The sequence below is a fragment of the Rosa chinensis genome, chromosome 4 (assembly GCF_002994745.2).
Source record: "Rosa chinensis cultivar Old Blush chromosome 4, RchiOBHm-V2, whole genome shotgun sequence".
In the NCBI taxonomy this organism is placed as follows: Eukaryota; Viridiplantae; Streptophyta; class Magnoliopsida; order Rosales; family Rosaceae; genus Rosa; species Rosa chinensis.
The window spans coordinates 24,150,974-24,165,712 of NC_037091.1; the positions used below are offsets into that span (position 1 = coordinate 24,150,974).

Below are 14,739 nucleotides of genomic sequence, written 5' to 3' on the forward strand. Positions count from 1 at the left end.
TGTAGGGCAGGATTTTAGTTTCTGTTTTTAGCTGGATAAATTACTTGTGAGTTATAGAATCTATGATTGCGAGTTTGGTAGAAATAGGAGGAGTTTTGTTTCGATTGTGAATTTTCCGGAATTCGGATTTTCTTTTAGCGATTTATGAGAATTCGACCGTCGGATTTCTCTCGGTTCTACCCTAAAACATTTTAAGTATTAAATCGATATTAGTGGTGAAGATTGGAGGCTTTAGGGCATAAAGGCGATGTTAGGATTTAGTTTTCATTTGACGTAAATTTAAATTCCGTTCTGTACTTAGTTATTTATGAGTGCTGCATTGTACAGGATGTGAGGAGGATTCTCAAGAGGAGGCTTCGGATCGACGGCAAGCTTAGCCGTATACTGTGAGTGGACGTTTGATTTTAAATAATGCATTCAATTATTTTCTTAATTAAGAATTTATTAAATTATCATTTTAAATTATTGAGCATATTAATTGATTTTAAATATTGAATTATTTTTATCGATTGGACTTTTGGATTGGAAATTGTTATGCTTGATTTTAGACTTGTGTTTTTTATTGAATTTTGGCAAGTCTTTCCGAGGTGATTCCAAAATTATATATATTTATTATTGGGCTAAATACAAATTATTACCCTCTGATTTAGGTCCAAAATCAATTCAGTCCCTGAACTTATAATTTCATCAAAAACACCCCTGCACTTTCAATTTTGATCTAATAGGTCCAATTTGTTAGTTTTCTGACAATTGAGTTATTTAACTTGTTAATGTGGCTCATATATGGCCTATGTTTTATGATGTGGTGTAGAGGTGGTCTGCATAATCAATTTAGGAGTGAGTCCTACTATTAAACATAAATAGTTTTTCAACAAATAATCCAACTATATAACTTGAACCCATAACAGAATATTAACGAATTGGACCTATTAGATCAAAATTGAAAGTGCAGGAGTGTTTTTGATGAAATTAGAAGTCCAGGGACTGAATTGATTTTGGACCTAAACCACAGGGTACTAACTAGTATTTAGCCATTTATTATTTCTCGCATATTGATTTATGAATTCGAGAATATTTTGGCATGCGGGTTCATGTCATTGTTATATATATTTTTTCTCGTGAGATTTTGGGGAAGCCTTACTGATTTTCGATTTTCGTGGATTTTAAGTGTCACGCCCCTGATTTTACACACATGAAAATCGATATATAACCCAATAATTATATATGCGTGAACGTCTAGTCATCAATACAAAATACCTGAGATCTTTTTCCCTTAAACTTACACACATATTGATGCCCTGAACCCTCAAAGTTAATATACACTCACTCCAAAGAGTTATATATTACACAAGCTTACGAATTAAATTGTCAACAACAAGATAAAACGTAAATGCTCCTCAGAGCTCACTACAACGGAAGTCCAAACAATGGTAAAGTCACAAAAATGGCTTCCTACCGTAAAGCTGCAAAGGCGCTATCTCAGCTTCAGCACGATTATCCTAACCTGCAGGATTAACCCCTACACCGTTTGAATGGCGCACCGGGTTGCCACACAACAAACCCGGTAAGCTTTTGCAAGCCCGTATGAGTAACTCAAAACCACACATGCACAACTCGCCCAACGAGGAAACCCATCAACTCGTAAAAAGAAACACACACCCTGTTTTCCCAAAACAGCACATTCTTTTCCCAAAAGAAACGAATATAAGTCACCCCGTGACAAAGTCATATTAATTTAAAACTCTGACAATTCAATATGCATTTCCCAAAAATCACAATAAAGGTCACACCGTGACCAAATCATATAAATTGAAACTCTGACAATTCAATATGATACACAAGTCCTCCCATGACAATTAAAAGAAAGAATCCCCGAAACTCCCTTTTAAAAACACATTCCCAAATCAACACAAGTCACCCCGTGACAAAATCATAATAATTGAAACTGTAACAATTAAATATGATAAACAAGTCCCCCCAGGACATTTAAAAGAAAGAATCCCCGAAACTCCCTTTTAAAAACACATTCCCAAATCAACACAAGTCACCCCGTGACAAAATCATAATAATTGAAACTCTGACAATTAAATATGATAAACAAGTCCTCCCAGGACATTTAAAAGAAAGAATCTCCGAAACTCCCTTTTAAAAACACATTCCCAAATCAACACAAGTCACCCCGTGACAAAATCATAATAATTGAAACTCTGACAATTAAATATGATAAACAAGTCCTCCCAGGACATTTAAAAGAAAGAATCTCCGAAACTCCCTTTTAAAAACACGTACTCATGAGCATCAGATAGCTCCCCACTACCCCCCATCACTATAAAAAATAATTGCAACGGCTACCCTGTTTGGCGTCGGCATCCTTTTGCCGTCGCAAAAAATTGACTTTTCGCTTTGGCAAAATCACGCCGTCGTAAAACTTGCGACTGAGTTGCTATGCCGTGGCAATGGGGTAGCCAAACTTTAATATTTATCTTCGGCGAACGTTTGCAGTCGCAGACTTCCAATACTTAGCGACTGCGTCTAAAATGTCGTCGCACTAGTTAACAACTATGAGCCTTATTCTCTTATTAAATCTATTTTCTCATGAAAAAACCCTAGCCTATTTCTCTCAATCCCTGTTCTCTATCGCATCCCTCTCTCTCTCTCTCTGTTCTCGATCTAACTGAACAAATTGAGCATCGTAGAACTTGGTGGCCACTGTGTTGATCTAGATCCAGGGCTTACTCTTTTTGCGTATTTCATTTTGGCTTACTCTTCAGTCGTTCCTCTCCTCTCTCGTTGAATCTAATTCGACTCAGATGCTTCCAATTCAATGGCGGGGTCATTCATGCGAGTTTCTTTCTGTCCGAGCCAAATTCGTACAGAATTTCGATTCAACTCAGATGGTCTCTCTTCTCTGTTCTCTAAAAGCTCGCGTCTTAGGTCAGTTCTCAACTCTCTTTTTGCTTGGTTTCTGTTTTGGGCTTCTTGTTTTTTACTGGTAGATTCAATTTTATGTTGAGATTTTCAGTTATAATCTACTAGAAATTATCTGTGATTTAATTCATTGTGGACTGAAAGCTTTAGTCATTGCTTGTGTGAATTTGCTTTCTTGCACTTCTCTGTTAATTTGTATACAAAATGTAAATGCATTTAGAAGGTAAAGTGAATTTCATTTTAGAATTGAGGATTGACTAGAAGGAACAAGGCTCAAGCGGTGAAATGACAAAGGCAAAGTTTTTCTGTTCTGATTTTAGTACATCAGTATTACTTACTAATCTTGAAAGATGTAGGGACAAGGGACTGGTGTTATCGTACATACAATACTGGTGTCTGGTTTTTGGTATCGATCCTACAATGAAGGATGTTGACAAGTATTCTTTTGTTCCAGGTAAATTTCCCTCTCCATTTTCTTCTCCTTTTCCATCAAATTGTGTTTACCAATTGCACAATTATATTTTCCTTTTCATGTCATTGCGATTATGATTTCCACTGGTTTGATTCATTTTTTCTTTCGAAGCTATTATTTCTGTTCAAGGAGCTCCAAAGATCTCCTAAGACCCAACTGCAATCGCACCGAGTATTTTCTCAGTGCAATTATCAATTACCATCTTTATAGGTAATATTATTTTCTCTAATTCTTCTTCTTCTTCTTCTGTGGGAACTATGGTTTTTCCTCTTTTGAGTTTTAGGGGTAAGTGAACACGTTGATAGATGAGAAACTTGATGTTAACTTTTTACTTTTCATTATCAGAGAAACAAAAGTAAATCTACTCACCGAACTTATGAATCCATTAACAGATATTGAGGAGCGGCACGAATTGTTGCAGGGCTAGGTTTCCCAAGTATATCATATATATCTTGTAATAAACTAAAGGGATCACTATATTCCAGTTACAGATTCCATTTAATGTTTGGCGTCTGAAGCTTGGTAATTGTATTTTACCAGGAGAAGAGATTTGTAGATGCAAAATGAGTAAAACGTAATGGTGGTCAGAAGTTGGAGCTGCACGATTTTGTACGATGGTGGGTTGTTTCTTTTTCTGCAATCTGTATCTAGAATTGTAATAATATTGGTGCAAGTTTGTGAAGGAGATGGGGCTTAATCATCGAGCTGCACTTAGCAATATCACCAATTTCAAAAGAGAGGCTTTTGGGTATGTGATTTTTTCTTAGAATCTGAATCTATTTATGGGTTTTTGTTCTGGCATAGACCCATTACAAAGTTTTTTTTTTCGTCATTATTTTTTCTTTTTGTAAGTTGAATTATTGATTTTGATTCTTGTTGTGCTGTTTGGATTGTCAAATTGATTTTGTTCTGTTTTACTTAATATGTTTTCAGAAAGCATGCTTCTCAGTCAATATTAGAAGACTCTCTGTAAGTCAATATTTCATTGAAGATCTGCTTCTACTTATTTACAGTTTTATTGAATCTTTGTTATGTTTTTCTTAGTACTCAAGTGTGGTGTAAAGGTATAACATGTTTTCATTTCAATAATTGTAACTTGTACACTTATAGATCAATTATTGACTCCTACATATCTTTTTTAGCTTGGTGAGAAGTCCACTACGCTCTTTGTTAAAGTCAAAATTAAAAGACCACACAGGTTGCTCTATCTAATTGTTTATGATCATGTCCTACTCAAGTATCTGATGGTAGAGATTGACTCATTGCTCAAGAAAAAGTATTGCCATGCACTACTTAGTTTGGATGAACTTGCCAAGTTATTTTCTGCTAGTATATGCTGTTTTTCATGTTTGATGATTGGTAATTAACTTTGCTATAGATTGCTACAGATGATTGGTGATTAACATCTGGTTGACTCTGTGAAGCAAAATTTAGACACAGAAATTAGATATTGATGGGAAAATAACTTCTGTTCTTTTTCTCCTATACAGGTTGGTGGACAAAATTAATGTTTCTTTCTCCTGTGCAATTTCGAGCAAGTCTCTTTTGCTTCACAAATGAGAAATAGCTGCAACATTTCAATCAGGTATTAGTTGATGTAGACCTCTTTTGCATTCTCTATTTTTATTTTTAACTGAGAATTTTTGCTCTATGTTTTAAAGTTAAGTTCTTGTGGGTGATGTTTTCAGCATGTTTTTACATACGAGTTTCTGGTCACATAAACTGGTGGAATAATTGCTTTTCCTCAATGAAGCTTGGTAAGCTAATATTCAGACGGGTACACTTTTGTTCAGTTGAGGTTTCACTCTTCCATTATTCGCTATTTTGTTTTGTTCGGAAATGCTGAAGTATTAAAATTTGGAAACCTCCTTGGTTTAATATCTCTATCTGAATGTATTTTCTTACTGATTATTAATTTCTGTTTGCAGGTGATGAGACTGGGGAAGAATGGTGTGGAGGAAGTTTCGGAATTGGGTCCTCTCTGAAACTTGGCTTTGCAGCTCCGAAAGTGACCATACTTATAGCTAATTAGCTCACTTGCAACATTTGATGTTTGTAGGAGAAAGATATTGAGGGGTTGAGGTTACTGACCATACTTGGCTTGAGTGAATCATACATGATGAGGTACTTTGTGCTAATGAATTAGTGTTTATCTCCTTTTTCCGATGAAGGTTGGACCAAACAAAATACTTTTTTTTTTTCCAGACCAATAGCTTTGTTTTGTTGACTACCCCCACTCGCATGAAGAGAAGATGGCCATGCATTTTCCAAAGCTGTTAAGATGCCCCTGTTTCTTCACTTCCATCCATCACTTTATTCTCTTTTAAGTTGAGGCAAGTGCAAAGCAAAACTAAAATTAACTTGTGGCGTTTTGGCATTGAGATTCTTGTCCTCCTTGCTGTTGACTACTTCAGTGGCCACTGTCTTTTTCATTAATTAAGTTTCACTCCTAACTGTGCCTATACAGTTTGGGTTTGGACTTTGGAACTCTATTTCAAAATTTCCACATTATTTTATCTTACGATTTCAACATAGTTCGTTGAGTTCTTTACTGCCAGAGGCTTGAGCCGACTGTCCTTGTTTCTTTCTCTATATTTATTTCTTTATTAAGAAAATTTATTATTTATTACTATTAGTTTGTTTCATGCAGATAAGGAAGGAAGCACTCTGGGCATGCTTTGCAGTGGAACCTGATTTTGAGGCAATGATTTCGGTTAGTTCATATCACTGGATCTTGATTATTATTCTGGAATATATTTCCATTTATTAGTTTGTACTCTGTAGAAAAATAATATGGTTAGCAGAATGGAAGGATCTCTAAACATCTACTTTAAGAAAATAACTGGTGGATACCTTAAGAAAATAACCTGGTGGTGCAGACAACCTGGTGGATACCTTAAGAAAATAACTCAATTCATCATTTGAGTGACTAAAGAGTTTAAACTGTTTTCTAAATTAACTGATTCTCTTCAATTAATATAATGCATCATTGTAAATCCAATGAATGGTTTAGGGTTCTTAAAGTTACACTTTCTTGTGGTTGCTTCCTCAAGTCCCTAGTATTGCTTCAGTTGCCAAGCAACTAGATCAAGATATTAATAGCTCATGTTTATTGAACTGAGAATCAATACTGAAATTTCAAAGGTTGCTTTCAGTTCCTATTTCTTAATAGTTCATGTTTATTGAATATTGTGAGTTCTGACTGAGGGTGCCTATTGTGTATTATAGACTTTAGCTTGTTATCTGTCTATTCAGTGAACCAGAATTACTTCAAAGTTAGAGAGAAGGGGTTAGAATGGCATTGTGAAAAGTATAACAGACCATTGTGGACAATCACTGCATTAGAATGGCATTATGTGGCAAGTCACTTTGTCATTATAGCTTCTTAATTAAAGTTATTGTTCCTCATTTGATTTCTCTTTAGTCAGTTAACCAATGGTACTGGTTTGTACAGTGTTCAAGAAATTAGCGTGTCATCAACCAGTGTACTGGTTTGTACATATATACCTTTATTAATTTATCAATGATGAATATACATACTAGTATCAACTTGTAAAAGAAACACTAGCTTTGATGACACTTGGTTTGAAATTTCCTCTCATACTGCCATTCTCTTTGTAATATGATTATAAAGAATGGTGCAACCTGCGATGTTCATTATTGAAATTGGGTTATGGTGTGACATTGAAAAAGGGTGATATGCAAAGCCATACATGATATATCAATTTCCTTTTTTTGATGTCTTAGGTTCCGGATGCAACTAGTGACCATGAAATTCGGAGGGAATCTGTAGGAGAAGAAGGGAATCCAGATTCAAGCTATGATAGAGCAATGGACTGAGTTTCAATATGTTCATATTCTGATAGTGCAATATTGGAATTTTTGTTAAGTGTTACTCTTGGTTGTCTTCATTAGGTGCTTGGTTTTGGGCATAACTTTGTATTTCTTCTAATTACATATTTGGATGAATGCATCAACTTAATTACATTGCTATGAAATAGATGAGTTAATGAACAATATATGTGTTGTATATTGAGATTTTTATCCCATTTTTGGATGTTGCAAAAATACAGGTTTTGTTAAAAAAAAAAAATTGCTGGTTGGCTACTAGCATCGGTGAATTGCCGTAGCCAAGAATATTTTTCTATATAACACCACACCGAAGCTATGGCAACGAGACCGTAGCAAAATTTGCTATTGAAAAATTGGCGGAAAGCAAATTAGTTTGGCAGCAAAAAAGAATGGCGGGAAACAAATTTGGCGGGAAACAAATTTGTTAGGAAACAAATTTTGGCGGGAAGTAATATAATTATCTTAATATTAATTATGCTGCGACGGAAATTTGCCGTAGTATATTTTGTAATGGCGACGGCATTAGGGGTAGCATGAAACCGTCGCAGAGTAAGTGTCGCAAAGCTCTTTGCCGTCGCAAAAGTAGTCTGCCACGGCATTTTGTCGTGGCTAAAGATATTGGCGACGCCACCAACGGCGTCAGAAGCTTTGCCGTCGCAGAGCCGTCGCAAATGCTTTTTTGCGACGGCAAAACAGCTTTTCGCTACGGCAGGGCACCGTACGTGGCTATTGCAATTTTTTTTTGTAGTGTGTGGCTCTCATACTCTCCCTTTTACGGTTTTTATCCACTTGTAATTGAATATCCATGTTTTTATTTGTTGAATTGAAGACGATGTGTGGGAAGTTACTTTTTGTTAGGGGCGAGGTTTGAAGCCGCAATTATGTAGAACAATTGTTTAGTTTTAATGTAGTTTCTTGATCTTTGGTGTGAATTGGTTGTTTATTTCTGATTGATTGAAAACTTTTGCATATGTTTGTTTTATGGTTGCGAACATAGGATTTATGCATGTAATTGGAGCTAGGTTTAGAAAATAATTCACATAATCCTCTTGTTTTCTAATCCACAAGTATGCAAGGCTTTGGACAAAAGCTGATGTTTAAACAACTAGAAGAGCATGCTAGGTAGGCATTCCACACTAGACTGCAACTCTATAACCAATCATTTCCATGAGATCTTAATGCTTCAAATATGTTGACACTATATGTGTTGTTGATAGGATAACGTTCTATACCTTGATTACATGTTTGATAGGCTTAGCTATTGTGCGTTCACGTAGACTAAGTAATTAGGGAAACATTAATAAGGGACATGATCTGCTCCGACTTGTTTCTTGGTTGGTTTCTATTCACACCTTAGTAATTGAATCTAGGTTAACTTAACATTGTTCGAAAGTAATTGGTGGTGGATTTCCGAGTCTCTAACATATTCTCCATCTTATTTTCTCAAAACCAAAAATCAAATTCGTTTTCCTCTTATTTTCCTTTTATTTTCGTCAAAAACCAAAAACCCCAAATCTGTTTAACTTAGGATTGCAACACACCTTTTTATCCCCTTCTGTTTCCTGCCATCTTTTTCTCTCTTTTCTAGTGTTTGACGATTTTGTTTTGTTTAGTTTCAGATTTTGTTTGTTTGATTTGTGTTTTAGTTAGTTTAAATTAGTTTGTTTTTATTTTGTGTGATTAATTTGTTACCCTCAATCTCTGGCATCGAACGATCCTTGCTTACTCTATATTACTAACGACTACATCTTGTAGGGTTAAGTTGAGCGTCTAATTTGGGTGTATCAAAAAGCTCTATCTTTCTGCTAATCAAATTACTGGAGCTATCCCAGCATACTTTTCTAATTTTACCAAGCTTCGTTTGCTTGATCTTATCCTAAATTTACTTTATGGAGCAATACCCATGAGTCTTGGTAGCATACAGAATCTCCAAATGCTTGTTTTGGGCATAAATCAATTAACTGGGGAACCTGGAGTTCTTGAACTTAGATTCCTTTCTTGTATATTCAATAGCAGTTCACTGAGGCTTTCTGGGTTTGGAAGAGAATCCTCTCAATGGCATCATGCCTGATTCTTTTAGAAATCAATCTTATTCCTTCCAGTACATGTATGCCCCAAGTTGCCAAATCAAAGGCTAGATACCATCATCAATTGGTTTTTTGAAAAACTTGACCTCCCTTGTCTTGTTGGACTACAATGTGAGTGGAAATCTTCCATCATCAATTGGGGGATTGGAGATGATGTACAGATTTGATTGGAGTAATATTCCCAGTCAACGCAGGAATCCTGATGAGGCTAGGAAAACTGAAGGCATTAGGAGACCACATGGCTTGAAGATGACGTGGGAGATATTATGGGAGATTAAATATGATTTTTGCATGGGAAATGATGGAGATAATGTGAAAATCAAGGAGATTACGTTGAGAAAATCTTGGAAGAGTTTCATGGGATTGTGCAACAAGAAAAGGCTCAAAACAAGTCCAGATTCATTCCTTAATTCCCTCAAGATATGTTGGCTGAAATTAGAGAATAAAATCTTCAATTTTAATGTGAAAATCAAGAGAAAATCAAGGAGAGAACATTAAGGATAGAGCCATGGAGAGATTTAAGGGAGAAAAGGTCCAAAATGCATCCAGATACATTGTCTCGGTTCATGCCTAGATATTTGGCCGAAAATTGTGAATAAAATCAGATTAAATCATTGGAAAATCAGCAACAAAATATTAGGGATTGATTTTGGAGCTTTTTGATTGGTTGAGTGACATGGCAGAACTGACGTGGCATTATTTGATTGGTTAATGCTGTGCGGATCAATCTTGAAGACTTGGAGACTAAGTTGCCATCCTCCTATAAATAGGAGCATCAACAACGACCACTGGACACATTCTCTCATTAAAAATATCATCAAACCCTGAATCAAATACGCAATCCTCCCTTTTTCTCTCTCAAAATTTCATCATCCTCTCTTCAAGTCAAGAAGTCGTGATCAAGCTCCATCAACATCTCCTTGCCGTGGTCCTCATCTTGCCTCCACCACCTTTGAAGCTTTCTTGCGTTCTTGAGATCTTCAAAAGTGTAACCATGTCATTTTCTAGTTTAGTTTCGGTTTTCTTTTCTTATAATTCAAAACAGATTTCTGTTTTGTTATTTTGGATGTTTCGAATTCTTGTTAGATTAAAGTTTGGATGTTAAAGATTGATTTCCAATAACCATGAAGCATGTTTTGTTTTAGGTTTTTCAGATTATAATTTTCAGTTTCATATATGTCATGATTGTTTGTTGATTTTGTGCTTCAATCCCACCTTTTATGTGATTATGTTCTTTGGTGCGCAACTTAGAATTATAAGCATGTAATTGCATCCAAATTAAGATATGCTAGTGTTCTAGATCTTAATTGCTAAGTGGAAAACCTATAATTCCTTAGGTAAATCAACAATGAGCTTTGCATGATAAGATTAGCGTTCTAACTTGTCGTCTTTGCTTAAATCAATCAAACTTCCACATGTTCTTAATGCGTTAATTGTGTTTTGTTGGGGAATTGATCACTCACTAGCTTTGCATGATTAATAGGGTTAATTATGATGCGTTCATCTAGTTAATCTAATTAAGGGAAGTAATAAGAACTTATGCATGCGTTCATGGTTTGTTCTTGATTGATTTCTTTCTATGATATGTTTGATTCGAAATTATGTTTGATAATCTGCTTAATGTGTTAATGGTTGTTAATTATATCTCTACTTCCTCCATTCATCTACTTCTACTTTGATTTAGATTTGTTTGATGACTTGTATAATATTTAGTAGTTAGATTTAGACACAAACTTTCTAAATCCCCTCTTAATTCTTTGTAATTTTCGTAGATATTGTATTTCTATAATTAATATTCTTTTCTTGACATATAAATGACAGGAGCACCCTCAATCCCCGGATAGAACGATCCCTACTTGCTATATACTAACAACTGTCAACAGGGTTAATTTTGAGAACTCATTTCGAGCTCATCAAGATTGCATCTTGATAGTAACAATATATAAGGGCTCATTCCAGATGAGCTTCGTCTTTTGAGGAACCTAGGAGAGCTATTACTATCAAATAACAATTTCTCAGGATTGATCACAAGTTATGTAGAATCACTATAAATCTGTATGTAATTAGGATTTTATTTAATTAGGATATCCTGTATGTTACACCCCATATCTGAGATACCCTTTTTACTGAGTTGCATGAAATTCTTTTTGGTTACCGTTCGCGGTTATAATTTTAACGTTTAGGGGGTGGTTAAAAATTGACTTTTTGTGAGTTAATAATTTGAGAAAATTTCCTTCATGAAAGTTGTAGAGGGCGTTAAACCGAGCGCGTGCATATGTGGTACGTAAAAATCGGAGTTCGTATGCAAAAGTTATGAGTGAATTACGAAAATTACTGTTCATGGTAATTTTTGGATAAAAATAGAAACTTTCCAGGGTAGGTTTCCAAAACCGGAAACCCACCCCTCCCCTTCTCTCTCTCTCTCCCCGACTCTTCCTCCCCTCTCGACCGGATTTCTTCCCCTTCGATTTCTTCCTCTTCCGGCCGACTCCGGACGTAATCCGGCCACCCCCAAGCTCGGTTTCTTCCCCCGGTCACGTCTGTGGAGGTATCTTTGGACAATTTGGCCGGAAAAGCTCGGATCGAAGGAAATTCCTCCCCGGTTGCAGTTTTGGGATTTTGCCGATTTCCGGCCATTCCGGCCACCTCCGGCCGCCATATTCCCATCGAAGGTACGGTTTTTGATGGTGATTATTTTCCCTAAGGTGGTTCGTTCCAATTTGCATTGTAGAAGCCGAATTGACAATTTTCCATTCTAGGGTTCTTGGAGCTTCGGGGCTTTCCTTCACCGGCTCGATTCGGCCACTTAGAGGTAAAATTGATCAATGTTGTAGTTGAGAAGTTGATTGGGTCTGTTGAGATGATGTTGTTGCCTGAATTTGGTGGTCATCGGAGAAGGTCGCCGCCGGCGCGTGGGGACACTGTAGTTAGCGTGTGGTGGCGCGTAGACTTGTGTTTTAATTGTCGTTTTAATCCTATATACCCTATAATGATTGTGGAATGTAATGCATGAAGTTTGGTGGAAATTGGAGGATTTACAAATTGAGTTTAAATGATTAATTATTGATTATCGTGAATTCGATCGCCGGATTCCTTTCGAATTCACTCTAGGTATTGCATCAATGACAGATTAATGTTGGAGCATTAAGGATGGATATTGCAGAGGGTTGAGGAGTCGGATGTTAGGAAGGGGATGTTTTGAATTTCCAATTAAGTATCGTGAAATTAAAATTCCGTCCTGTGGATTATATATATATATTTATGATTGTTATTCGTACAGGACGAGAGGAGTCTCCATACGAGGAGAATCACGAGCGACGTCAGGATTGACCGCTTATTGTGAGTGGACCTTTGATTTTAATTGATGCATGCAAATTATATTCCGCAAATCTTGAGTTTATCGATTTATCAACTTATTTATCGAGCATTTTATTTTGGTTTGGATTATTGAATGACTTATTGGTTTGAACTTTTGAATTAAGATTCGTTATGCTCGATTTGAGGATTTTGTTTTATGCGGATTCGGAAATTTATACTATTGATTTTATATTTATATTCAGCTCTTTGAGCTTTTTATGAGATTTACGAAATAAGAATTCGAGGAAGCAAAACTTTATACTTCTTTATACCCTACTTATATTGGAACTTGAGATGATCTTGGCGTGCGGGGTCACGTCTTTATACACTTGGATTCTTATTTCGTGAGATAAGTGGGGAAATTATACAGATTTACTGGCTTTGGACGATCTCCTTCCTCACCATACGCGGGTCATGTGAATAGGTCTCCTCCTCACTTACTTTGTGTTTGTGAGTGGCAGTGAGGTAGGTTTCTCCTCCTCACGTGGGTGGTAGTCGAGGTGATATTCTCCTCCTCACACAATCTATGTGTGAATGGAAGTTGAGGTTATTAGTTCTCCTCCTCGCACAATCTATGTGTGAGTGGCAGTCGAGGGTAGGTTGAGCCTGAGGGGCTCCATTCCCGTATGGTGAACCCATTTTTCCCCATGTTCTTTTATTGTTGTTCTTGACTAGCGGGGCTAGTCGGTTTTTTTTTAATTATCGCATGCATCGGGAGTTTTATTGAGATAAGTGTGGAAAAGTATAAAACCCTTTTTCTTTCAATTATTTATTTTTGTCCACTCACGCTAACGTTTTTATATACTTTTCCCTGGGCCCTTCGGTTTCAAATGCCCAGATTGCAGTGTTGTTGCTCGGTGTACGAGTGTGAGCCACAGTGACTGCACCTGCTTCCGCCATCACCTTCTGTAGGTTACCTGGTTAACCTACTGTATTCCTTGTCTATTTATATTCCTAGAATGCTCTGATTACTAAGGGATATGTGACCCAACTTATATGTATTATATTTGAGGTCGATGACCTAACTTTGGTGATTGTAGTAACTTGTACCCTTTGGAGATTATGTATGATGATATTAGCTTTGGGATGATTGTTTGAATTTGGGAGCAGGGTGGCTCCAGGAGTTGTGGTTGGATAATTAGAAGTGAATTTTGGTTTTCCGCAGGTTTTTGGGTTAACCATTTTTAAGGGAGGTTATGCCGAAATTTTTGGTAAATCTCCTTTAAAGGTGGGTCCCGCAGGGCCACTTCGGATTCCAGGGTGGAGTTCGGGGTGGGTCTTGTCAGTTGGTATCAGAGCACTAGGTTTCTAGATTCTGTAGACTTCCTTACTTCCTTACTACTTTATATGCCTAATGACGCCTGGTACCTCCCGAGTGATGGCCCGACCGCGGCGGATCCCCATCGTGTGCTCTTCGGTACTAGTGTGTTATGATGCATGTAAAGTAGATACCTTGTTGTACTGATCCTTGAACTTCTTAAATACTTTCTTCAGGTACTATGGCTCGAAATCGCCGAGCACGTGAGAGAACTCCGGTTGGGGAAGATGAGCCGATACCTAGGGGGTTTGCTGATTCTTTTGGACAGTTCTTTCGGCAGATTGCCGCAGCACTCCCCGGGTCACGTACTGACTATACTGTAGAGCGTGCTAGGAGGCATGGGGCTCAGACTTTTGCTTCTGCCGCCTCACCTGTAGAGGCTCAGCGGTGGATTGACAGGATGGAGAGAGTTTTCTCCCAGATGGATCTTCCTGAGGATAGGAAAGTGGATTTGGCAGTACAGTTTCTTGAGGATACCGCCTGGCATTGGTGGATTGATGTTACTAATGACCCTGCAAATGTTGGCCTCATGACATGGGATATGTTCAAGACCCATTTCTATGGACGGTACTTTAGTGATGCCCACCTTAATCGGATGCAAGACCAGTTCTTGAGCTTGGTGAAGAGAGATGAGCAGTCACTGTTGGAGTTTGAGCAGGAGTTTCTCTCCTTGGCCCATCATGTGCCGGATTTGGTTCGTACTGAGCAAAGTAAGATTCGTAGAT

At 37.0% G+C, this 14,739-nt stretch overlaps 1 long non-coding RNA gene across 1 annotated transcript; it reads left to right on the forward strand.

Annotated features, from left to right (window-relative positions):
* The first annotated feature begins 5,127 nt into the window (after nucleotides 1-5,127).
* LOC121052566 lies at nucleotides 5,128-6,163 on the forward strand. Its single transcript, XR_005809482.1, has 3 exons — nucleotides 5,128-5,157; nucleotides 5,329-5,482; nucleotides 6,051-6,163. It is a non-coding gene; the product is annotated as an uncharacterized LOC121052566 (long non-coding RNA).
* Nucleotides 6,164-14,739: the final 8,576 nt, after the last annotated feature.